Source organism: Lithobates pipiens, unplaced genomic scaffold, assembly GCF_037356315.1.
Source record: "Lithobates pipiens isolate NorthernLeopardFrog02 unplaced genomic scaffold, aLitPip1_a1.2 Scaffold_25, whole genome shotgun sequence".
Classification (NCBI taxonomy): Eukaryota; Metazoa; Chordata; class Amphibia; order Anura; family Ranidae; genus Lithobates; species Lithobates pipiens.
Genome location: NW_027507787.1, coordinates 10,431,584 through 10,457,496, shown reverse-complemented (window position 1 = coordinate 10,457,496; position 25,913 = coordinate 10,431,584). Strand labels below are relative to the sequence as shown.

General features: G+C 41.2%; 1 protein-coding gene across 1 annotated transcript in view; it reads right to left on the bottom strand.

The window, feature by feature from the left end:
• The window catches only part of PLAU (plasminogen activator, urokinase), a 49,968-nt gene extending 24,736 nt beyond the window's left edge, over window positions 1-25,232 (bottom strand). The window contains exons 1-2 of the mRNA XM_077454052.1: window positions 25,057-25,232; window positions 575-655 (exon numbers count right to left, since the gene is read on the bottom strand). The gene's annotated coding sequence lies outside the window, so the exon portion shown is untranslated. The remainder of the gene's footprint in view (window positions 1-574; window positions 656-25,056) is intronic.
• Window positions 25,233-25,913: the final 681 nt, after the last annotated feature.

Below are 25,913 nucleotides of genomic sequence, written 5' to 3'. Positions count from 1 at the left end.
TGATAGATCGGAGTCAGCACAGAGAGGGGAAAGTAAAAACTGGCAGGACTATACTGTGCTGTATAACTTGCGCTAAGGGAACAGGGTTAAATTTTTTTGTTTTGGGTTAAAAAATACTTTAAAAAGGAAGTTTTACTGTTACATGTTACATGTTTGGGATATATTTCCACTACCTATAGGTAAGCCTTATTCTAGGCTTACCTATAGATAAAAGTCATCAAAAAGGGTTTACAACCACTTTAAGCTTTGCCAAAAAAAAAAAAAAATGGAAGCTGATTGGTTTCTATGCAGAGCTGCACCAGATTTTGCACTCTCCAGTTTTAGTAAATGATAAAAGCTAAAAAATATTGTGCTTCTAAAACATATTTACATACTATATATTAAAATACCTTTTTTTTTACATTTTACTTATGTGTAAATATGCGCAAAATACATATTATATATATATATATATATATATTAGTATTTTGACATACAACCACCAAGTTTAACCACCCATGTTAATCCCAGTACTGTCTGGTGATTTTTAGCCAGATAATTCAAGTAAAAATGAAATAGCAAAAGTAATGCCCACCATAAACAGGTCGTGGTCAAATCAGGCAGAGGTGTAACGCAGACGCATGTCAATGTAGGCAGTAGAATCCAGAAGACAGACCTGGGTCATCGAAACCAGAATTATTAAATGAATCTCAGATATGGATATTGCAGTGACACAAACAAATACTGTAGAAGGCATCTTTACGCTTAGACACCATTTTAACACACAGAGCAACGCTTTTATTTGGCATCTTTTTATATAAAAGGCACTGTATGTCTGTGTGCCTAAGCTGCAATACCTATTTAAACTACTAAATAGTGTAAGTATAGCACATCTGGACAGAGATGATGAATGCTGACTGTAAGGACCAGAACTAAGTAGGAGCTGTTTTTTTTTTGTTTTTTTGTTTTTACATACAGGAATTAGCCACAGATCATGGGGCATCATAGCTCTGGCTTTCAAACCCTTCCACCAACACAGCAAGCAAGTGCTGAAAGAGGTCTTAGCAGTAAGAGATATTAGAGATCTAGTAGTAAAAATAAATTTGTAGTGGAAATAATAATATCAGGATATTTTATGTTACTACATATGCATTTGTAGCACCCCCTAGCGTTGCTAGAGGTGATATTCTTGTTTAGTGTAGGTAAATTTGTTCAGGCTTGCCTGTCTGTGTTTTTCCTGGTTTGGGCAGAGATCCAGGGAGAGCTGGATGACTTACAGGCAGCATCACCAAGACACCCCCCCTCCCCCCCCCCCCCCCAATTTTTAGAATGTACTGGAACCTTCTATAACTTCTATAAAGATGGGAGGGGAAGTAAGATGGAGATGTCTGGAGTATTCTGAGGGCCCTGACCAATCCCCAGCTTGGATTGGCAGGGGGCAGGCCCCCTCAAATACTCTGGGTCAGCCCAGCTGGGGGCGAGAGTTCGGGTGGAAGTTGGAGATGGAGTGTTATGCTGTTGTTGCGTTTGAGGGAGCTCCCCAGTCTGAGCAAGGAGAGGACAGTGGGTGAACACTGCAAAGATGGATGGCGAGTGACACACAGTCAGGAGGACTGGGAGGCACGCCTGAGAGGACTGGGATGGAGCCGTCTGGGATGGGTGCAGAGCCAGTCAGGAGGATTGTGGTGGCATGGGCAGAGGAAAAGGGCAGCTGCAGCCAGGAGGGTTGGCAGTGCCTGAAGAGGTGGTACTGGGAGCAGTAGCCACAGAAAGGACAGGTAGCATTAAAGACTTCCATCAGCGCTAGCTGGTCCTGGGAGTGATAGTCTGCAAGCAAGTGTATGTTCTGGAGGTTGAGGAGAAGAGATTGTATATATTGGAGTGCATATAGTTAAGTCCCTACAAATTTCCTTTAATCAAGTGAACATCCCATATGCACCCTATCCCCACCCGTCCAAGTTCTGTTCCCCTAATAAAACAAAAAAAAAAAACAAAGTTGCAAGGACTGCTTCTTGACTCTGTGTGACTGGAAATTTGTGTGCCTGGCTGTTCACAGTGGGAGAGGAACTACATTCATCAGCGGCCCTTATGGGGATAGCGCTATACATTAACGCTCCAACCTGCAATTACTTTATAACAATAATGCAATTACTGTTGAGCTTTTTTTTGCAGGACAATTAACCTCAGCTGTCTTATCAGTTTTATAGCTGAGGAGACATTGTGGGAAATTTAACAGCCTAAGAAAGATAGCACAGGGTTCTTTTCAAAGTGGGGCTACAGAAGAAGTTCCGAGGGCAATCTACAATAAAGCTGGCCATACACATTATGCCGCGTACACACGATCGAATTGTATGACGTACTTAGTCCGTTGAAACGCATTTCACCGGACAATTCGCTCGTGTGTGGGCTTCAGCGGACTTTTTCAGCGTGAAGTCCGGAGTACTAAGAAGGTCGGTTTGCACACCAATCTTCCCGTCGTACTTTGGTTTCAGCGGACAATACGTTCGTCAGTATGCTAGTCCGACGGACTAAGAATGGCGCATGCCCAGAAAGGATTTACAGGGCGGAAGCGCTCTGTCTTGTAAAACTAGTGTTCGTATTGAAGCTAGCATATTCGTCATGCTGCTAATTTTGTGATTTTTTAATATAGCACATTCTTTTCTTCTTCATAATGCGAGAAAAGTGAAGTTGCTTTGCTGCTTATATTCACACAGAGTTATCACAAATGTCTTTATTCATCCTCATCCTATGATTAATATTCCAATTCGAAACAGGTACCAACTGATCCACGCGTACCGAAAGACAGATACAAACCTCACAGGCAGACTGCGCCGCAGAAAACGGACGAATTAAGCTGAAGTCTGAAAAGTGCGAATCGTCTCTAACCAAACTTCCACTAACGCAAAGTCAGCAGAAGGAGCCCAAAGGGTGCTTTGCTGTGTCTTGGACTTCCTATTTCTAGTCCCGTCGTACGTGCTGTACGTCATCGCGCAAGCTTTCGTCGGACTGTTTGTGTATCCGTGTGTGGCCAAGTCCGTTCGGTAGAAAGTCCGCCGGATTGTCCGCCTGATTGTATGACGGACTAAGTACGTCATACAATTCGATCGTGTGTACGCGGCATTAGGCTATCTCTTGTTCAGCCCACAGTATAAAAAATCATATGTATAAAAAAAATTTTTTTTTTTAATATTCATTATTTAAATTTTTTAGCAGAATGACAATGACCATAATAAAGCAGGTATTTGCATAAGTCAACAAAATTGTAGAACGTACATATAAAAAAGGATGTCATAGTAAATAATTTAATTGCCTACAACAGTATAGTCTCTCTTTTTAAAAAAATCTGAGTATAAGTTGTCGATGCAGACAATAAAATTGCTCAGTCCTTCATTGCAAAACATGGGGACAGGGGAATAGCAGGTAATACAGAGTGGGGTAGAGCGATAAATGGAAGAATAGGAAGGAAAGAGAGAGAAAGAAAATAAAAAAAAAGGAGAAGATGAGGGAGGTTAGTGTAAAGCCCCGTACACACGAGCGGACTTATGTCCGACAGACTTCCGAAGGAGTTCCGCCGGAGTTCTGCCGGAGTTCTGACGGAGTTCTGACGGACTTTCCGAATGAGCGGACTTGGCCACACACAATCACGCCAAACTCCGACGGATTCGAACGTGATGACGTACGACTGGACTCGAATAAGGAAGTTCATAGCCAGTAGCCAATAGCTGCCCTAGCGTCGGTTTTAGTCCGTCGGAATAGCATACACACGAGCGAATTTTTCGGTAGGAACTGGGTCCGGCGGAGTTCCGTTGGAAAAATTTGAAGCATGTTACATTTTCTACATTCTGTCAGACTTTTGCGAATCAAAAGTCTGTTGCAGCCCACACACGATCGAATAGTCTGCAGGAATCATTCCGTCAGACTTTGGATGTCGAAAAGTCCGCTCGTGTGTACGGGGCTTAAGGGGTTCACCTACCTAGGGGTACAAGAAGGATTTGGCATGGGAAAAAAGACTCTCACCAAACTGAGGCTCTAGGCCAGCCTTTCTCAACCTTTTCAACACAGAGGAACCCTTGAAATAGTTCTCCGGACTTGAGGAACCCCTGCTAAAAATTTGAAATGTACAACTCATGATACATTAGTGTGATGGTCAGTGGGAAGAATGGTCCTTACACTTGTGGTCATTGTGAAGAATTACCTCCTTACAGATAGCTATAAATATCAATGGTGTGAGTGGGAACTTATCTGAGAGGCAGAAATTGCCCAATGCTGAAGGAACCCCTAGCAACCTCTGGAGGAACCCTAGGGTTCCACAGAACCCTGGTTGAGAATCACTGCTCTATGTTCAAGGATAGATCTATAATCTGGAAAACGTGTAGTCCACCCAGTGAAGTCAAATGCACCTACATTTTACATCATAATATTTTAAGGAGGCTGTAATGTTTTCTATGTGTCTTTTATCATTTACTTTGGTAAATCACATGGCCAGGGTAGGGAGAGGATCCCGTCTCTAGAGTGTGGGGGTACAAGTCATTAAGAAGATGGACTATGAGGGAGCGTTTATATCTGGGCAGGTTCAAATGGTGTAGGAAAAAGGCAGCTGGGTTTCGACCAAGGTCCACATCTGTCAGTTTTTGGATATCTCCAACCTTTGTCCAGAAGGGTTTCAATCTATTGCCCTTTGTGTTTTTGTATATAACTCTTGGGATGATAGCACTCTCTAACCCCCCCTATACATTATGCAGTACACATTAAAATAAATAAAGACATACCATATTCATATCATGTCAAATTTTGATGGTGCAATAATCCTACTAAGGGGGAAGCATCCTAAAAGAGCAATATCAGAACATATGTAAGCGCAATAATATTCCATCTATTTTATTTGTAAATTAATTTACTCATAAAGAATTTGAATAGGCCCTTGCCAAACAGTTTTAGATGGCATTCGGAAGCGTTAGAACCTCTGTCTTTTTTTTTGTCATTGTCCCCATTTTACTTTCTGTCCTAAAGATAGCCAGCCAGCTTTCCAACATGGACAACAAGAGCAATATATATCTTACTGGTTTTAAATATTTTCAGGACTTTCCAAAACCCCAAAAAATGGTTTTGGCATGAGTCCACTATAACATTAGTTCCATTTTCTTCAGTAACTTAACCATATATGGTTTTTCAGAGCTAACAAAGTATATACTGTATAGACATTTAAAGGTTATGTAAATTGTAAACCGCCTTTCTTTACAAACAGAGTATTTCTTTCATATGTTCCAATCATTTTCTCTTTTTTTACTCCCCAGATTATGTAAGGAAAGTTCCGTTAAACACCCAATCTTCCTAGATCTATCCTGGCCCAGATCCTATTCATCCCAGCTGTGTGCACATTGACCTGAAAAATGTGAGTCCCCGAGCATTGTGTACACAGTGAGAAAGTGACTCATGCCTTTTCCTTAAATCTCACCCTTTATCATCGCCCTGCCAATTTCGGTCATTGCTCATTATAACTCATACAGCTGCTGTAACGGAATCTCTCAGACACTTTATTCTATTGGCCAGTTTTAGAGACAGCAAGCTAAATATATTATGTGGAAAAGTCACAGGAAGCTAAGAAATTAATTGTAATAATTGTTTTTATTGCAATTATCATACCACTTCCGCTCCAGGAGGTTTTACCCCCTTCCTGACTGGGCCGTTTTTTTTGCTATTCGACACTGTTACTTTAGCTGACAATTGTGCGGTCATGCAATGCTGTAGCCGAAACAAAATTGAAATATTTTTTTTCACACAAATAGAGCTTTATTTTGGTGGTATTTGATCACCTCTGGGATTTTTTTAATTCCTTATTATATATAAAAAAAAAAAGACCAACAATTTTGAGAACAAAACAATATTTTTAACTTTCTGCTATAAAACATCCCATAAAATTAAAAGAAAAATCAAATCTCAATACATTTTGGCCAAAATGTATTCTGCTACATGTCTTTGGTAAAAACAAATCCCAATAAGTGCATATTGATTGGTTTGCGTGAAAGTTATAGTGTCTACAAACTATGGGATATATACTGGAATTTTTATTTATTTATTCTTTATTCTACTAATGCCAGTGATCAGCGACTTATACCGGGACTGCGATATTGTGTCAAGCAATCTGACACTAAGTGACATTGGAGGGAACTAGATAACTGCCAATGACATCACCAGTGACATTATTACAGTGATCAGTGCTAATAGGATGTACTGTCACTGTACTAATGACACTGGGCAGGAAGGGGTTAACATCTAGGACGATCAAGGAGTTAAAGTGGTAGTTAGTGGTAGCCACTCTGACTAATTTATATCATCTGCTCCGTGCCCCTGTGTGTGTGATTTATAAAAAAAATGCTGATTATACCTTATTTCAGAGTGCTGGTCGGCACTCAGGTGACCAACCAGCTCTCTCCTCCCCCCGCTGCAGCAGGCGGGGCCGAGATTCCCCTGCTGACGTCAGGCGGAATGAGGAAAGCGCCGGCCGGACACATAAGCGCTGATCTGCACTCTGAAATGAGAATTTTTTTATAAATCACACAGCGGATGGTATGAAAATAACACTGTTATTTCAGCAGCGGGGTTGGGACGGGTACTGTCACGAGCTGACAGGTAGGGAGGGGAGGGAGAAGAGCAGAGAAGAGACCAGGGTGTCAGAGTTCATCAGCCATATTATACCGTGGTCAGTTTACAGAGGTGAGGGTAGAAACTGGCAGGATCAGCCAGGTAATTCAGGTGTTTACAGGGGGCCAAATTACACAGCATAAGCACTGTGCTGTACAACATGTTTTAAAGTGACAGGACCTATTTTTTTTTTTTTTTAGGTTAACAAATGCTTTAAATATATGCCTAACAAGTGTTTATGTGTGTACTGCTTTTACTGGGGATCTAGTTGTTTTCATTATCTGCTCTACAAGATCCCCTGCCACTGAACACAGTTCTGTGTTTTTTACATTCACAGAGCTGTGTTCCGAAAAGATCATAGCCGATCACCGAATGCTGGGACCTGGTGATCGACGTTTTCTGTGACAAATTTTACTGGTTAAAGCCCACTTTTCTTTCATTAAATTTTGTAAAAAAATGTATTTAATTTCCATCTGTGTCTCCTTTGGGAGATTCACTTTCACTTCCTGTACTGTGGAAACAACAGGTGAACAAGAGGAAACAGGAAACAAGTGAGCAGAAATCTTTCCACAGTAAGGTAAATCCCCTCTTAAAGCGGGATTCCACTGCCGTTTTTTTTTTTACCTGTGTCACTGTTGGGCGATTCCTACAGGGTCTTTGCAGCCACGATCGGCGTCTTTTTAACCCCCGGCGTGACGATTTCATTGCTAAGGAAAACTTTTAAAAAAGCAGTCCGGCGGTTTCCATTTTCACTGTGGGCGTTTGAAGCCCACAGGCATTTACTTCCTGGATGCGATGACACTGAGCTCCCAGCATCCACTGCTCCATCTCGCACATGCTCATTGAGTGTCCTCTTTGTTTTCCTTCCTTTTGTCTCCTGTGCTATAGTGGTAATGGCTGATAGAGCTGCCTGCCCACTTTCAAAATGGCAATTTCGGCTTGACTGTGTCCCCCATGGATTCCTGGGAAATAGCTAAAAAAGTTCCCAGGGACCATTGCGAAGCCGATAAACACGCCTACTCCCACGGGAGGAGAGCCCAGAAGTCGGCATAAACATTAAAAATAAAAGGTAAATACTGCATATTATTTTATTTCAATGGTCATAACTGCATCTATGTTCCAAAGCCATTTGAATAAGACGAACTTGCAATTTTCTGTACAAAACCACTTTAATAGACATGTGCATGACGAAAAAATTTGTTTTGTTATGTTTCGTTTTGATGCATTAATCTAGTTATTTCATTTAGTTCAATTTGGTTGATTCGTTCAATTCGTATTCAGAATTTGTATTTGGAATTTTCTAATTTTCTTTAAATTTACAGATTCTTTTGATTCGAAATGCTCAAATTTTCGAATCGGTTGAAACGAAAATGTTACCGTATATTGTTTTCGATTTGAATGCAGCAAAGTGAACGAACAAAAGAAAAATCTTCATCAAATGATTACAATAACTCTTTAAATCACCTTTGGCTTTACAAAAACTGCATTATTTTGAAATGGTACTCTAATAACACACACAGTTTTTGATTTCAGCATTATGTGTAGTTAGAATTCGAATGGAGTTCAATGTAAAATTTGATTTGCATTTCAGTCCGAATTTCCGAAATTAAGACGAATTTCGTTACATTATTCGGAGCATTTGGCAAAATTTGATTATATTGTAATTCGAGTATTCGGATATATCTAAATCTCTGAATAACAAAAAATGTGTCCGATATTAATTTGGAATGAAATGAATCACACATGTCTACCTCTTAGACAGTTGTAAGCAGGGGTGGACTGACAACTCATGGGGCCCCCGAGCAATAGGAGATTATGGGGCCCCCAAGCAATCCGAGATTATGGGGCCACAAAGTATACACACACACAGTATACAATCACACAGTATACACATACATGTACACACAGTATACACAGACCTGTTTCTTTTGGCTGAGAAGGTACTGGAGAGGCAGGTCAGCTATAATCTTCGGATTTTTAGACCAAAAGGATGTCAGTAAGGGACATTTCAGAGACAGATGTAAAGAAACACAGATTTTTACATACTGTCCCTGGTTTTACTGAGGCTGGCAACCCTGATGGGGCCCCTTAGTGGCTCGGGGCCCTCGGGCAGTGCCCAAGTTGCCCAATGGTCAGTCCGCCCCTGGTTGTAAGTATACAAAGGCTCAGCAGAGGATTCTACCATCCACATCCATCAAATGTGTATCCCCCATCACACACCGAGGACAGCATGTCAGTCCCCGGACTGGGAAAACAATCCCACAAAGTCAGCCAGTGACTTGTTACAGGCTCTGGCGCTAAACTGCCCTTATCCTCCCTGCAATCTACACCCTACCAAGTGGACTTTCTGTGAACCCACCTCACCCTCTCTGGGTTTTAATGTGCTGCACCTTGTCAGCTATAAGAGGACTCTCTGTGACTTGTAGTTCCACCTTATCCTATCTGGGATCTGATGTGCTGCATCTTTCAAGTTAGAAGTTTACTCACTGTGACCTGTAATCCAACCTCCTCAGCCCAGAGATACACCAAAACCAACTTTACTTCTTTCCATGTGACTGGATATTGTTTTGATAATAAATTGTTTAGTAAAAAAACAGGCAATTTTCTGCTGCCAGTAAATGCCAGTAAAAGGAAAAAGTTGCCAGTAAAAAATATGGCTGTGATATTCGGCTCGGTCCAGAGCCAGCTGAGACCATCCGAGTCCCTGCTACAGTGTGAACGGGCGACTCTGGTGGAGGCAGTGCCCAAGCGTGTCCTGTGATGTCATGGTGCAAGGGAGCCAAGCAGAGCGGCCAGAGCCTCACATGTAGATCTGCGGAACAGGAGCAGGGCAGGTCGGGAGCGGGACTGTCAGTGCTGTTTAGACTGAAGTGGACTGAAGGGACCAAGAGTCAACTTCATGTGTGTGTGTGGGCCTTCCTATTATAATTTCTTGCCCTCCTGAGTCCTGTCCCTGAGCTACTTACTATATCTGAAGTAGGCATGTCCAAAGTCCGGCCCACGAGCCATTTGCGGCCCACGTTTCAGTTATAATGTGGCCCCCACTTGGAATTTACATATATATCTATCTGTGGCTCAAGTGTGTTATGTTTTTTTTTTTTTTTGCTGTGAATATATCTATCTTCTTTAGCCTGACAATATGAATTTTATTTTAAACATGAGATGCCTGAGCTCATCGTTACCCTGAGCGGAGAGGATATATATATATATATATATATATATATTATATATCATCATATATTGTCATCAATGTTACGAAATTAATAGCATTCCGTTTGCAATAAACTTTGCATAAAATATTAAATTTTCATTTAATTTTAATGGTTCAAAAAAAAGTCAGGCAAAATGGTCGGCCCTCACGCGTGTTCACTTCATGAAATCTGGCCCTCTTTGAAAAAAGTTTGACACCCCTGATCTAAAATAAAATAAGAAATATGTTTTTTTTGCCCTTACCTTAAATCACATTGCTAATTGCATATTGTACTTGTTTGTAGCCTAAATACTAAAATTTGCACTTAAAACTGTAATTTTGTCACTTTTTTTCGAAATATCAGTAAAAACTTGGCTGTGCCAGGAAATTTTGGGTGTCAGTAAATTTCAATCTGGTAGGTTGGCACCATTGGACTCTATTCCTTCCTTGACACTTGCCTCTGGACTATTATGGACCATATATTGTCATATTGAGGTATCTGAGCATTGGGCCTTTTACTTGTTAAGATATTTATTTAGTTAGGGGTAGTTTCTCTTGCTTACAGGTTTGCTACATTCAGTAAAGCATCTGAATATCAATATTGACTGAGAAAATATTTTAAGTCACTGGTTAACATTTTGAAGTAAAGTTCCTAAATTTGCACAAAACCAGTCGGAGATGTGTTTGAACAAAAAAAAAATGAGAAGACACTAGACCTTAACATGGCACCCCCCTAAATACTAGACCATATACAGTTTATTGTGCAGTTATATTGTTATCTCTTGTGCTGATTTGTGTATATTACCTGGTAATAAGTATTTCATGACTGAAGCAAGTTATTTTTATCTTGTAGGAAATGAGATCACTCCCCCTCATTCATGGGAATGCTGCAAGAATCAATGATTCAGAAGCATTGTGCACTGGTGGCACATTTGGCAGAGTCACCCACAATTGGCCTTAAGTGAAATGGCTCAGGCATGCATTATCCCCTTGGCATAACATGATATCTTGTTACTGACTCAGCTGTCAGCTTGGCCTTCAAGCAGTCTGTGATTTTGGTTGGCATAATTACAAGCATATAATTTAGGCAGGGCACAAAGTAATCATGATGTAAACAGTCCCATAACGTATAACAACCAATCAGACTTTGAATAACTGCAGTCAGACCAGAGAAGTTTAAAAAAAGTTGTTGTAGCTATGGATTAGGAACAAAGAACAAAAACAGAGAGCGAATCTTCCATTGGGGACAGGAAAGGATTTAACTTTCTTTGGAAAGATCTCCTCTCACTTTCTGTTGTGTTCCGAAACAGGAAGTGAAGGAAAATCTCTCCAAAGGGCAAAAGGCAGAAAAGAAAAACAAAATTGCCGACCGCCCACAGTTTACTTTGGTTTTTAATACTGGGGTTATGGCAGCAGCTAGCTAGCTGATTTGCCACAGGATTCATTTTAAGGGCAGTGGGATAGGTGCCCCGTTGCTTCCCAGTCTTTTTTCCATGTTTACCGGAGCTGTCAGTAAACCTGGAAAGGATCCGATCCATTGGATGGATAGGCAGGAAGTCGAGTGAGGGTAAGATGGTCACAACCCGGCTCTATGCCCTTGGAGGACTGGAGCACTATCTGGCGTAACCTCCAGTCCTCTTGTCACTTCTGTTCCTTAGGTAGATAGACGGGATTTTTTTTCTTAAAGTGAAAAAGTAATTTTTATTTTGTTTTGCTGTCAAATGTAAATGAGAGATCTGGGGTCTTTTTGACCCCAGATTTCTCAATAAAGAGGACCTGTCATGCTTATTTATATTACAAGTGATGTTTATATTCCTTGTAATATGAATAAAAGTAAAGTAATCTAAAAAACAAAAACAAAGGGACTGTATAAAAAGAAAAAATTCAATCATAAGTCACTTGGTGAATGCTGCCAAAAGCTGCATCACTATGAGTTGGAAGGACCCAAGAACACCCCAGATATCTATGTGGCTTAGTAAAGTACGAAGTTTTGGGATTATGGAAAATTTGATATCCATGACCATGGATAGAAGAGAACAAATATCTCAAATATGGGCACCCTGGGAGATTTTAATGCAAACAAAGGTGGGAAAGAGGCTGAACGGAGAGGAATATAGGGAGTAGTCTAGGTAGTAACGTTAAAATGGGGATATAAACAGCAAACAAGAAGGAACTTATCCGGACTGAGGGGGGGGTGGGGGGATGAGGTTTTTTTTTTTTATAGTTTATTTATTTTGGGACTAGCCCGTAGCTGCTGGTTATAGAGATGTCCCTCGTCGAGTTAGGGGATTTAGAATAGGAGGTTAAAAACTGGAATTTAAGAGGGATATGTTTGTATAAAAATAACAGGACTACAGATCTAAAAATGTAAAATTATATTTTGATTTTGATTTGAAATATGAATGTAAAATTAAGAAATTAGGAAGCAGTGTGTAACTGCTACTATTGATTTATTTCTGTTTTCCTGTAATAAAGAAATAAAGAATAAAAAAGCAAAACAGCCCACAAAATGTTAAAGGAGCACTGAAAACTATCCTGTTTTATTTTGGCCTGGTGATTGGGAAATGGTGGAACCAATAAATAATATAATACATTTAAAGCAGGGGTCTCAAACTGGCGGCCCTCCAGCTGTTTCAGAACTACAAATCCCATCATGCCTCTGCCTTAGGGAGTCATGGCGGGCCACTAGTTTGAGACCCCTGGTTTAAAGGGTTTTCCTACTTTTGCAGTCAAATTTTAGAAAAACCCCAGTATATGGTTGTCATGTGTTTCCATTCACACATTTTAAAATATTTATTACCTTTTAGATGTTTCTAAGGAGAAGGTGTCATGGCTAATTATAAGAACTTCTGGAGAGTCATACCGGGTTGATTTAGCAAAATCTGGTGGAGCTGGACATGGTAGCCAATCAGCTTCTAACTTCAGCTTGTTCAATTAAGCTTTGGGGAAAAAAAAACTGGAAGCTGATTGGTTTCTATGCAGAGCTTCATCAGATTTTGCACTCTCCAGTTTTAATATATCAACCTAAGAGCCGGTTCACACAGCGGGCGATGCGAGGCGACACGACTCGCCTCGCCTCGCTCTCGCAAGTCGCCCCCGTTCTGTACAATGGAACCGTTCTGAGAGGAGCGACTCGAGTCGCTCCGACTCAGAAAAAAGGTTCCTGTACTACTTTTGGGCGACCTCGGGGCGACTTGCATTGACTTCTATACAGAAGTCATTTGCAAGTCGCCGCTGAGGCCGCGGCAGGTCGCGGCGAGGCAAGTCGGAGTCGCCTCGCCTCGCCTGCTGTGTGAACCGGCCCTCACAGTGTCTTTGTTCCCACAGACTAATGCTTGGTACACACCATGAGATTATCAGATGATTGATTGTTTGGATTTTTTATTTTTTAGCATGCTAGTCTCATATCGAAAATGAAGAGTTTACTAAAGTTAAGCCCCATACACACTATCATATTTTCTTCTGATTTTGTCTTCAGATTTTCCAAAACCATGTAGTGCAAGGGCCTGCCTGATTGCATACACTTTGAAACTCCTAAGGTTTGACCTCATATTATATGGTTTTGGTAAATCTGAAGGAAAAAATCATCAGAAAATCTGATAGTGTGTATAAGGCTTCATGAGAATTCTCGTACAACAGAAAAAAAAATTCAGAAGTGATGTAATGTGTTGTAGTGTATTTGCTTTGTATTATGGTATTTTCGAACGAAAATTGTACTGAGTAAACTAAAATCGTACGATCTGGTATAGTTCGAGAAAACATTTTGTGCTTGTCTGATCTAAAAATATTGGGAGATCTGTCGTTATCAATTATCGAAAGCTCTGTACTAGTGATCAGATTACCCTACAATCGCCTCGAAAGCGGTATTTTTCATGCAAATTTTCTGACCGTGAGTATGGGCCATTAGCTATCCCTCATTAACATACAATGCAAGAAGGTTGTTTCTAAATTATTAACCCTTTGTTACAACACACAGTGATTAAATCTTAGGCCGCGTACACACGGGCAGACTGTCTGGCCAACTAAGTCCGTCAGACAATCCGACAGACAGTCCGTCCTACTTTTGAATGAACGGACTTGACCACACACGACGAACAGACAGTCCACTGAAAGCTTGCGCGATGACGTGTACAGCACGTACGACGGGACTAGAAATACGACGTCCAATACACTGCAATGCAACCTTCGGCCGTGTAAATCCTTTCTGAGCATGCGCCATACATAGTCCGTCCAACTTGCCTACTCACGAGCGGACTGTCCGCTGAAACCAAAGTTGGATGGACAATATTACGGAAATTCCGAAAGACTTAGTCCGCCAGACTGTCCGCTGAAAAAGTCAGCTGAAGCCCACACACGAGTGGATTGTCCGCTGAAACACGTTTCAGCGGACCAAGTCCGTCAGACAGTCCGCCCGTGTGTACGTGGCCTAAGATCTAACAGCACAGTTTAGATCCGCCTGTCAGTTTTTTAAGGCGGGTCTGAGCAGTCGCTCCATACAGCTCTATGTGCGTCGGATGTCAACGGTGACATGTCCGCTGACATCTGATCTGCCCCGATCCGATCCGCTCTGCAAAATGCAGACGGATGGATTTCCTATTTTCCATCCGTCTGGCGTATTGGATGAACATGGACAGGCCATTAAGTAAAAAAAAATCCCTGGTATCATTATTCTTGTTTTCTTACCCTTTTTTCTCATGACTTAGTAATGGGGATTGGCAGGAAGACGTGAGTGTGAGTCAGGACCTCGGCCTGGCACCTCTCCCGTACAGGGTATAATGTATGGAAGTGACACAGGATATGAATGGCTGAAACCAGTACACCTCTAATGGTGGCAGTATAAGTATTATGAATGCAAGGTGTTTAGTGATTCAACATATATAATCAAAGGTCAATCACAAGAGCACCTATAAACGTCAAAGGAAGTTGGTATTGCAGAGGCTATGTTTACATAATGTATTGCTATTAACAGGTGTGACAGATAAAATAGTGTTTCCTCCATTATTTATTACATTAAGGCCTAACAAGAAAATTTCACTTTCAATGGGTTTTTATTCGAGTATTTTAAAGTACGCACTCATGGATTAAACTTGTCTCCTGGAATGTCAGGGGACCGAATTCTAAAACTAACCACTTGACCACAGAGCACTTAAACCCCCTTCCTAACCAGACCAATTTTCAGCTTTCGGTGCTCTCACACTTTGAATGACAATTACCCAGTCATGCAACACTGTACCCAAATGAAATGTTTGTCCTTTTTTTCATACAAATAGAGCTTTTGGTGATATTTAATCATTGCTGTTTTTTTTTTTTTGCGCTATTAATCAAAAAAGACTGAAAATTCGGTAAAAAAAATAAAATAAAATTCTTTGTTTCTTTTAAAATTTATTGCAGAGTATTGGCAGAGTATTAGCGAGTATTGGCAGAGTATTGGCAGAGTATTAGCGAGTATTGGCAGAGTATTGGCAGAGTATTGCAGAGTATTGCAGTGTTGCAGAGTATTGGCAGAGTATTGGCAGAGTATTGTACAGTGTTGCAGAGTTTTGGCAGAGTATTGCACAATATGGACAGAGTACTGAAGATTATTGGCACTGAGCAGCGCTTTGGGCACTACACATCCAGCCTACAGCGCTGCTGCCATCTCTCCCCCTCTCCCCGCTCACTGGTACAGATAGGGGAGGGAGGAACTGGCGTCATGACGTGACGCCGGTTTGTTTACAAGTAAACGCTCCATCATTTGACGGAGCGATCATGTGCTAAACGGCCGCTATCAGCGCGATCCGTGATGGTCCCCGATGTTCCCGGTGCACACCCAGGGGGAACGAGGGAGCAAGATTCTGTGAGGAAGTCCTATGGACGTCCACCCAGAATAAGCAGACTGCGCGGTAGCCGTCTTTCGGCTATGGCCTGGTCGGCATGTGGTTAAAAGAGCCCTAGTACTTAAATATTTATGCACCCACCGCCCACATCATCATCATGTTTCTCCAGGAAAAACACCTTATGGGTAATAACATTTTAGCCCTTAACCTCCCTGGCGGTATGATTCAGTCTGATTTTAGGTGCTGAAAGCGGTACAATTATTTTGCATGGAAATTTGGCGTTTTATATTGTAGTCCTGTAATTCTTAGGATTAACTCAAATCTGTTCAAATTAGAGTCTAGCAGACATCCCGGGTATGATAAAGTTTATAATATAATATATAATAAATAATAATAAAAATTATTCAATAATGTAATCAAATCCTAAAACACTGAAAAAGGGACACTTTTTGGTTGCTATTGACAATCTCCAAATTTCAGGCAGAAAAAACAGTATTTATAATATAAAAGTGCATGCAGGGCACTGCACAGACCACTAGGGACAAAGGGGGTGTGTATTTTTTTATACAGTACTGTAATCTGTAAGATTACAGTACTGTGTGTGTTTTGTGTCTTTTTACTTTTTTGAATTTTCCGCCGTTCTCCGCTCCCGTGCGCCGTAACATCTCAGGGAATGGAGCTCGGCGGCATTCTGCACTGTGAATCGAGCAGAGGACGGCTCGCTCACACAGCGCGGAGGACATCGCTGGATCCAGGGGACAAGGTAAGTAACTCTCCCTGTGTCCTCCCCTGCATCCAGCGATGCGATCCCGAGTCTCAGGATTACTGCCAGGGAGGTTAAGCGCCTGTAGATACAGCGAGCTATACATGCTACCTACTCATCCTATGCCAGGGGAGTAACAATCCTCTTGCACAAATCTTTGCCTTGTAATATTGAAGTAGTTGTTATGGATCCGAGCGGGAGGTATGCTATGGTAGTGTTGGAAATACATGCATGTCGTATAGCACTAGCAAATGTGTATATCCCACCCCCTTTCTCCAGCGAGCTTCTCTATGAAATGTTAGATAAACTGGCTGCATTGGCCCCTGTGAAAATTCTAATGGCTGGAGACTTCAATAATATCCTTGATTATACATTAGATACCTAAAATTCACAGCGTGCACAGAATCTGGAGCTGGTTCATTGGGCCGCTTCTGACGGGGCTAACGGAATTATGGAGGTGGAAGCATCCGAATCTCAGAAGCTACCCACATTTGTCTCTGGTACATGCTTCCTCCTCCAGCACACAGGCCTGGCATAACCTACCACTATCCTTGATTGGGAAAATAAATCTGCTGAAAATGAAATTTCAACCCCTAATCCTATATGTGTTTAGGGACTCCCCAGTCTGGATACCTCAGACTATTTTCCAGTCCATTGATATAGTGATTTCAAACTTCCTCTGGGTGGGGGGGCTGCACGTATTAGATTGTAAGTGTTACAGCAGCCCTGGAAAGAAGGGGGGTTGGCGGTACCCAATTTTGCTAGATATTTCTTAGCGGGGCAGTTGGTTTTTGCACATAGATGGCTGATCCAGCCAGATGATGATGCTGTGATAACGTTAGAAGCTGCAGTACTTGGTTCCTATGAGGCACTGTCTGGCCTGTTGTACAGGGGGAGAGGGGATCCTTATCCTATTACGGGGTTCATGCGCTCAGTCATCAGAGCATGGGACTTGACTAGAAGGGCTGAACTTCAGGATGGAGTGGTGTCACCTTATACTCCTCTGTCCAAATCCAATTATCTTACTTTTTTGCATATCCAGATTCAATCATCTGGACCAGATATGGGATAAAAACAGTAGGTGCAGTGGTTGGAAATGGGGTGTTGTTTACATTTGATGTGCTCAGAAGTAAGTATCAGCTCCCTAGCTCACACCTGTTTCATTTTGTCCAGTTCAGGCATGCTTTTTATGCCCGATTTGGGTCCTCCACCCTGAACGTGCGGGCTGGTGACCTGGAATCACTGCTCAGGGACAAAGGCCTACCGAAAGCCTTGTCTACAATCTACAAGGAATTATTCATAGATACTACAAAGGTTCTAGCATCCTGTCATGCTGCATGGATGTTGGATTTCCTGCAGCTTGACAATGATGATTGGGATGATGTATGGAGCACCAAGTTTGCCAGACTGGTGTCGGTATGTGATCACTTGATACAGTTCAAGTTTCTTTATAGGATCTATTACACCCCCCATTAAACTAACAAGGATTTTCCCTGCGCATCCGTTGAACACTTGGAGGGGTGTTGCGCCTGGGGCAGATTTTCTGCACATCTTCTGGCTTTTCCTGCTCATCCGGCAGTTCTGGGTGGGGGTGCTGGACTGTGTTAGGTTGGTCACTATGATAGCCATTGCACCATCTATAGAAATCTGTATGTTAGGCTTTTCGTAGACACATTAGCACCCAAAAATGTGATCCGTACTTTGCTCACCTTGTTCCTCCTGTACTATGCTCGCAAAGTGATTATCCTATTGTGGAAGAAACCGTTGTCCCCTACCACTGTGGCCTGGACTGAAAGGCATTGGTTAACAAGGTTCTACCTTTGTATGAAGCCACATATCTCAATAGAGGGGTACCTGATAAGTTTAAAAAGGTGTGGGGTGGTTGGATAGAAAACAGCTCAACAGCATCAGATTAACTGCTTCTTGGGGGATGGTTGTCATATGTGGCAAGCAGTGAGACTTGTGTAACATGATGTGCACTTATAATTCCCTCTAGTACAGAAGAGAGGGGATATTGTAATGCATATAATGAATATGTATTGTGTGTACCCCCTTTCTTTCCTTGTTATGATTTTTCTCTGGAAGGACGTTTTCTTTTATTTGGTTCGGGAGCTGCATTGTACACCAGTGCTGGTACATTGTAGTACTATAAATGTATGTTTTAATTTGAAAGTCTATACATGTCCAGATTAGTAAGCTAAATACAGAGATGGTCCATGTTTATCTTGCAAGGATTCAGGTGGCTAGCAATATACTGACCAAAATGTGCTGTGAAATCCTATATCCGAGTTAAGTCAGTTTCAAAGTAGAGAGTAAAAGAAAAAGGGCCCCATCATAGGGAGGTGTGAGGAAGTGTTAAAGTGGAGTAAAAAGGGAGAAAAGGGAGAGAGGGAAGTGAAAGAGGACATCGAAGACAACACCCAAGCCAGGGCCTTAGGGCTTTGTGCCTATACGGATGAGTCACTTGCTATGGGCATTCAAGGATGGGCGTATTGTATCTATGGAGTCCATGCCACAATGAATTTCTTATGTGTGTCTAAAAGAACGCTGGTGAGCTTTTCATTAATGGAGAAGGCGTCAACCCATCAGAAAACTTCTGCAAAGTAAGCAAACTTCTATTTCCAAGCTTTCCCTATAGTCAGTTTTGCCGCTAATAGGACACCTGGAAGTTTAATATGGAGTAGGACATACTAGGGATCTCTATGGAAGGGGCAGTTAAACAGAGATTACAGGAGTTTGAGAACTTTGGTCCAGAATCTTGCGAGCATGGGGTAGGTCCACAATGTGTGTAAGACATCTTCCAGGGCAGGGCAGCCACGAAAGTATGTGCCAGGGGAGACAGACTTAGATGCACCAATCAGAATGGGACCATGTAACATCTTGCAACAGTCTTGATTGTGTATTCAAGTGCAGTTCTAGTGATAGAGCAGGAGGCCTTTGTTGTTAGGGTTAAAGTGCTGGGGGTTTGTTATTAGCAGTGGGCAGAAGCCCCATTGAAAACAATGGGAGGCTGAAAGGTCCCACGGCTTTTTGTGGCTGATCACATGTAATTGCTCATGAAGCATTTAGCTGTGAATGATCAGCCCTGAATGCAGACTGTTTAAGGGTTTACATGTAAGTGGCCATGAATAGATGGAGCTATCAGCCTCCCATTATTTTTGATGGGGCCTCTGCCCACAGCTGATTGCAAGGAACCCCCACTGGGTCTCAAGCATCTAATCGCAAACAATGTTAATTATCATTCACCATCTGCAAACTCTTTGTGTCTTTGTGATTCTTGAATCTCAGTAGGGATTTTCTGCTATGCTTATCTTCTGTCAATGCAAAGCAAAACATTTGCATAGAGTTGTTTGAAAAAGGTATAGTACCAGTGTACACCCACATATAAAACTGAAAATGCATTTCTAAAGAAGCTGGAGTTAAAGTGGTGTTAAACCCAAAAATAAAACTAATATATTGCAGCTTACCAACTCTTAAATGTGCTTCCCCAATTCGGCTTGTTTTTTAGGCTTTTTTTACTTTGTTTTCACCTGGTGATCCTGCCAGTAGCACACTTCCTGTCTTAGGGTGTCTCCACTCGGATTTTGTCCGTCGGACCTTGTCGGAAACTGTTGCATACACATGGTCGGACAAAGTTGGCGAAAAAATCTGATCTTTCAGAACGTGATGACGTAATTTCGTTATGATGGGACTACATTCAGGCTAGTAGCCAATAGCTTTGATGTAGGAATTTGATCTGAGCATGCGTGGCACTTGGTCCGATCAAAATTCTCTACACACGGTCGGAGTATGTCCGATCAGCCAAGTTGGTCGGGAAATATTTCCAACATGTTGGAAAATTGGGTCCGACGAATATTCAGACGGAATCAGTCCGATGCATACCACACACAGTCGGATTATCCGACGACATGGTCCGATAGGACACATTCCGACGGATTCTCCGACCGTGTGTACAAGGGCTAAGACAACTTTGGACTTCAGCATTGTCAATTTGGGGAGAGGGTAGTGTTAGATGTACTAGTAGAATTACATTGACTTGACTAGGAAATTAAATCGAAACTCCAGATAACTCTCTGTAAGCAGTTACAGCAACGTTTTTTTTTTTTTTTTTTAGTTTTGAGATAAAGGTTTTACATAAATGAATAAAGCTGACCATTGTAAGCACCCCTGTCAGTGTTAAACGGTTTGTCTCATCCCTTTCACTGCCGCTTTTGCCAGATCACCAGATGAGAATAAAGGAAGAAAGAAAACAAACATAGCCACTATATCTAAGAATTAGTAAGCTGCAATATAGTAATTTTTTTGGAGGTAAATACCACTTTAATATTGTGTTGTATTTTATGTATATGCTTTATTAAGGCTATCTCATTTGAACCCAATGCTTTCTGTTCTGCATTCCTTTATGGCCGCGTACACACGCGGGGACTGTTCGCCCAACTTTGTCCATCAAACAGTTTCGGCAAACAGTCCGCTCAAAATTAGCATGGACGGACATGGCCACACACGACGGACGAACAGTTTGCTGAAACCGTGCGCGATGACGTGAACGGCACGTACGACGGGACGAAAAATACGACGTCCTATACACTGCATTATAACTTTCGGCGTGTAAATCCTTTCTGAGCATGCACGGAACTTAGTTTGACGAACAAGCCTACACACGAGGGGACTGTTCGCTGAAACAAAGTTTCAGCGGACAGTTTTTCGGAATTTCCGAAAAACCTTGTTCAGCGGACTGTTCGCTGAAACTGTCCGCTGAAAGCCCACACACGAGCGGACTGTTTGCCGAAACACTGTTCAGCGGACAAAGTTGGGCGAACAGTCCCCGCGTGTGTACGCGGCCTATGACAATCTCTCTTTCAGCTATGATATATATATATATATATATATATATATATATATATATATATATATATAAATAAAACATATACAATATATATATATATATATATATATATATATATCATAGCTGAAAGAGAGATTAATTAAAATAAAGAAATATATATATATATATATATATATATACAAACTTATTGTACTATTAAAGTCGATCTTCAGTCCAAACTTTTTTTTTGGTTTTTATTCCTCAAAATTGTGTTTCAGAGTGCTACGACAACCCTGTTCTAAGGCACAGCTTCCCAAACAGTAGTACGTGCATGTACCACAAGGAACATTCCTAGTTCTTGAACACAATTCACTATAAAAATTTGTAAAATAGCAGCGTACATATTTTGAGTTATAAAAATATATGGGATTCACAGATTAAATATGTGCATTTTTTTATATTTGTATGTTTTTTTGCAGAATCTATTAAATAAAAGAGAAAAAAAAATCTAAAATACAAAGAGGAAAATGACCTCAGTTTACATATCACTAAAGTTGCAAAACTTACTCAAATGTGCAGTCAGTGGGCTTTCCCAATATATTAGCTGTTTTTTTTAAGATAAAACAGCACGAGTTGTGTCTTGTAAACACAGATGTGAATTATGAAGAGTCATGAGATGCATTTATAGGTAAAACAAATGTCAATTGCAGCATATTCTACTAGAAAATACTCCGTGAGAGATATAATCGCATGTGTTTGCTTGCATCATCCTTGAAAATCCCGAAATTAGATTAGTTACATGTAGTTTAACGGAAGACCGGACATGTCTAAACACATAAACCTTCTTGAGGGTATTAAAGCCATGTGAAACCTCTTGGTTTGAGGCTCTTGCGCAGTATTAGAAATTTAGTTTACTACTAATATATGGAATGTTTACTTATGTAATTCCCACTTGCAAAGTATTTGTATTATTCAGAAACATTTGTCATGTAGATAAATTCTTTACCCTGAAGTCCCATGTCACATCATGTACGGCTGATGTAAAAAGAGGTTAGCTTTTGCAGTATATCAGTATATCTAAAGCAAAAATATTTTATTTACATTTTTTCGATGTGAAAAACCTTTATTAAAAAGAATAAAAAAAAAAAAAAGTATTTCAAAGTACAAATTGTAATATGATAAAGCTTCTGGATATAAGCAGTTGGTTGTTAAAACTGTAGCCATCGGTAACAAAAGTTTATGTTTTTTTTTTTAACTATAAATTTATGTTTTAATTTGAAAGTCTATACATATTCAGATTAATAAGCTAAATACAGAGGTGGACCATGTTTATCTCGCAAGGATTCAGGTGGCTATCAATATACTGACAAAGCTGTGCTGTGAAATCCTGTTGGAGAGTTAAGTCTGGATAAATGGAGGTATACACAATTACATAACTTTACACAGTCAGTACCACAACCACTGCGGGGTAGGGGACAATCGAGACCATTAGAGAAAATGCTGAGCTCCCCCGTAAGGTTAACTAGAACTATATCTAAAATATATAAAATATTGGTCCATCTTATTTGGAAAAATGGGAAACAAGCCCCCTTATGCCACGTGCACACGAACGGAATTCCGGCCAGAAAAAGACTGATGAGAGCTTTTCATCGGAAAATGCGACCATGTGTATGATCCATCAGAATTTAGCTGTCCAAATTGTCCGAATTTCTGCCAGCCAAAAATTTATAGCATGTTCTTAATTTTCCCGATGGAAAAACTTTTTATCGGAAATTCCGATCGTGTCTATGCAATTCCTACACGCTAAAAATCACGCATGCTCAGATTCAACTACGAGACGGAAGCTATTGGCTACTGGCTATTGAACTTGCTTTTTCTAGTCCCGTCGTACGTGTTGTAAGTCATCGCGTTCTAAACTATTGGAATTTGGTATGACCGTGTGTAGGCAACAGACAGATAGACATATTGATAGACAGCTTGAGCGGGATTCCGTCGGAATTCCGTCGGGAAAACCATCAGATCTTTTTCCGATGAGAATTCCAATCATGTGTACGTGACATTAGAGATGAGGAACATAGGAATAAGGTACTTAGATTGGCTTGCTTATCGGTTAGAGATAATCAGACATCTGAAATGTGCTATAAGATGGTATGTGACCCCCCCAGAGGGCGCATGGGTATGAGGGAGAAAATTCTCCAACTTGTTGGAGAGGCTGTGATGCTCTGGGGACTTTTGCGCATCTCTGGTGGGAGTGCACTTAAATAAAATCTTATTGGGATGGAATTATTGAAGCAATCCTTCATATAACAGGCAAACAAATAAAAAAAACCCTTGGGTATGTTTGTATCATGATACGGGGAAGGCGGTGTCCCAGTATAGTAAGACCTTAGTTCCATACCTTTTGAATGCAGCTAAAGCCCTGATTCCATGTCTGTGGAAAACTCAGGAGGCCCCGAGGTTGAAGGAGTGGGTAGTAAGGGGGGATTGAGTGAAATCTATTGAAGAATCAATATATCTGACAGAAGATACATGGGAGAAATATCAACAGATATGGCAAAACTGGCTTGAATTTAGGAATACAGAGAAGTACATGATATTAATGGAGGTATAGAGGGGGGAGAGAGGTGGTGGGGGGGGGGGGGGGTTCCTATTTTTTTCCCATGGGGGGGAGTAATATGTGATGCCAAAAAAAGGACTGTTAGTGGTTTTATGGATTTTATTGTATTTTTGTGTAATCCATATAATATAATAAAATAAAGAATATATTAAAAAAAGTCTGTTTCAAAGTAGAGAGTAAGAGAAAAAGGGCCCCCATCTTAGGGAGGTGTGAGAAGTGGACCAGAAAGAGAGAAAAGTGAGAGAGGGAAGCAAAAGAGGACATCGAAGACAACGCCCAATCCAGGGCCTTAGGGCTCTGTGCCTATAGGGATGAGTCACTTGTTATGGGCATTCAAGGATGGGCGTATTGTGTCTATGAAGTCCATGCCACAATTAAGTTCTTATGTGTCTAAAAGAACGCTAGTGAGATTTTCATTAATGAAGAAGGTGTCAACCCATTAGTAAACTTCTGCAAAGTAAGCAAACTGCTTTTTCCAAGCTTTCTCTATAGCCAGTTTTGCCGCTAATAGGGCACCTGTAAATTAAAAAAAAAATTTAAAGTCTTAGTTTTGCATAGAGTGGGTGATAGAAAAACCCAGCACAAGGAAACTAAAGTTTTCCCAGCACACTTACAAGCCAACGTGCAAAAAAAAAAAATGCCTCAAATGACCCTGCCTATCAATTTGTGTTGAAAACAGAAGTTTTAGTTACACAATTTGAAAATATATGTGGAAGCTGCACTGCCTCTCTGTAAAGTGCGGTCTTAAAGTAGGACTTTAGGCAAAACTTGTTTTTTTCATTTTGGATCGAGAAAGGGAGGGTTATAACCCCTGTCAGATTTTTTTTTTCACCATCTGTGTCCCATTGTGGAGATTTCCCTTCACTTTTTGTCCCATGGCCAAACAGGAAGTGATAGGAAAACCCTGAAAATGAAGGGAATTCCTTGGAGACCCCCACGTCACCAGAACTAGTGTCCCCATTGGAAGGTTTCCCCTCTATTATTTTTCTAGGGACATCATCCAGCAAGAGCACAATGGCAATTGAAGGCATCCAAAGCATCACCACACCAATTACATCAAGCAAGTGTGGTACCCACCTGACCACTGGAAGCGCAGCGGTACCCCCGGAGACAAGGTGGGCTGACCGTTACCTCATAGATAGATCAAAAAGGCATAGCGGGACATAAAGACAGATGGGAGCCAGTCACTTTTAGATGAACCAAAAAAGGTATTTTAGTACTCACAGTCCATGAGAAAAAGGGTTAGGGTTGCAGGATTAAAGCAGAACTCCAATACTTCATGCATCACTGCACAGGAAAAGGACATTTAAGAACCGACACTCTGTGAGAACTCTTTAGCACTGGTAACAACAGCATTCTTCTTCTCTAGGAGAGTCAACCAGCCTCCATGGGACTTCATCCTGTACTCAGAGAAGGACAGTAAATCAGCCAAAGCATCAGACGATTCTATTGGATGCCTAGCGCTTTGGCGGAAGAGGAGACACAAAGTGGAGGAAACGTGGGGAGTGGACACCAGAGCTGCCGCTGCCCGCACTCCAGGAGAGGAGAGGACACCACAGCCCCGCCACACAAGCAGGTAAGTGCCAGACCGCCCGGTGGGGGGGGGGGATGATGTTTTGAACCCACCAGCTGCCACTGGTGCTCTGTTCTAAGCGCTGCATAACATGTTGGAAAAACAAATAAAAATAATTACTGTGCTGATATTATGTTTGCAAAATGCCAGGAACAAAAAGACCATTAAGTTATCCATTAAATGAGAGCAGGTGCATTTAATAGGATAGCCCATTCATTCTGTATGACAAGCATTATCTTGTGCAAACACATATCCCTTGAATAATAGATTTTGCTGTATTGAATGCAGAGATGGAGAAGTGCTAAGAGTTTCACAATATACCACAGATGGCAACGTATCTTCTAATAACTGTTAGTAAATAGTCTGAGTGTCTTCATTGCTATTTTGGTCACTGTTAATCACTTCCTTTCTGAGCCTGGGTAATACAGAGACGCATGATGCTGGCACTCGTTAAAATTGATAACACATTTTTCCAGTCCCATTAAAAACACCTCCATCAAATGTGTTT